This window comes from Oncorhynchus nerka, unplaced genomic scaffold (genome assembly GCF_034236695.1).
Source record: "Oncorhynchus nerka isolate Pitt River unplaced genomic scaffold, Oner_Uvic_2.0 unplaced_scaffold_937, whole genome shotgun sequence".
Taxonomy (NCBI): domain Eukaryota; kingdom Metazoa; phylum Chordata; class Actinopteri; order Salmoniformes; family Salmonidae; genus Oncorhynchus; species Oncorhynchus nerka.
This window is the reverse complement of record NW_027040371.1, coordinates 9597-11312: the sequence shown is the minus strand read 5'-3', so window position 1 is coordinate 11312 and position 1716 is coordinate 9597.

Genomic DNA, 1716 nt, shown 5'->3' with positions numbered 1-1716 from the left:
GTATTGTCTCCTGACTACATTATCCTTGGTGGTATTGTCTCCTGACTACATTATCCTTGGTGGTATTGTCTCCTGACTACATTATGTTTGGTGGTATTGTCTCCTTACTACATTATCCTTGGTGGTATTGTCTCCTGTCTACATTATCCTTGGTGGTATTGTCTCCTGACTACATTAGTCTGACTACATTATGTTTGGTGGTATTGTCTCCTGACTACATTATGTTTGGTGGTATTGTCTCCTGACTACATTATCCTTGGTGGTATTGTCTCCTGTCTACATTATCCTTGGTGGTATTGTCTCCTGACTACATTAGTCTGACTACATTATGTTTGGTGGTATTGTCTCCTGACTACATTATCCTTGGTGGTATTGTCTCCTGACTACATTATGTTTGGTGGTATTGTCTCCTGACTACATTATGTTTGGTGGTATTGTCTCCTGACTACATTATCCTTGGTGGTATTGTCTCCTGACTACATTATCCTTGGTGGTATTGTCTCCTTACTACATTATCCTTGGTGGTATTGTCTCCTGACTACATTATGTTTGGTGGTATTGTCTCCTGACTACATTATGTTTGGTGGTATTGTCTCCTGACTACATTAGTCTGACTACATTATCCTTGGTGGTATTGTCTCCTGACTATATTATGTTTGGTGGTATTGTCTCCTGACTACATTATCCTTGGTGGTATTGTCTCCTGACTACATTATGTTTGGTGGTATTGTCTCCTGACTACATTATGTTTGGTGGTATTGTCTCCTGACTACATTATCCTTGGTGGTATTGTCTCCTGACTACATTATCCTTGGTGGTATTGTCTCCTGACTACATTATGTTTGGTGGTATTGTCTCCTGACTACATTATGTTTGGTGGTATTGTCTCCTGACTACATTATCCTTGGTGGTATTGTCTCCTGACTACATTATGTTTGGTGGTATTGTCTCCTGACTACATTATCCTTGGTGGTATTGTCTCCTGTCTACATTATCCTTGGTGGTATTGTCTCCTGACTTCATTATCCTTGGTGGTATTGTCTCCTGTCTATATTATCCTTGGTGGTATTGTCTCCTGACTACATTATGTTTGGTGGTATTGTCTCCTGACTACATTATCCTTGGTGGTATTGTCTCCTGACTACATTATGTTTGGTGGTATTGTCTCCTGACTACATTATCCTTGGTGGTATTGTCTCCTGACTACATTATCCTTGGTGGTATTGTCTCCTGACTACATTATCCTTGGTGGTATTGTCTCCTGACTACATTATGCTTGGTGGTATTGTCTCCTGACTACATTATCCTTGGTGGTATTGTCTCCTGACTACATTATGTTTGGTGGTATTGTCTCCTTACTACATTATCCTTGGTGGTATTGTCTCCTGACTACATTATCCTTGGTGGTATTGTCTCCTGACTACATTATGTTTGGTGGTATTGTCTCCTGACTACATTATCCTTGGTGGTATTGTCTCCTGACTACATTATGTTTGGTGGTATTGTCTCCTGACTACATTATCCTTGCGGTATTGTCTCCTGACTACATTATGTTTGGTGGTATTGTCTCCTTACTACATTATCCTTGGTGGTATTGTCTCCTGACTACATTATCCTTGGTGGTATTGTCTCCTGACTACATTATGTTTGGTGGTATTGTCTCCTGACTACATTATCCTTGGTGGTATTGTCTCCTGACTTCTTTATCCTTGGTGT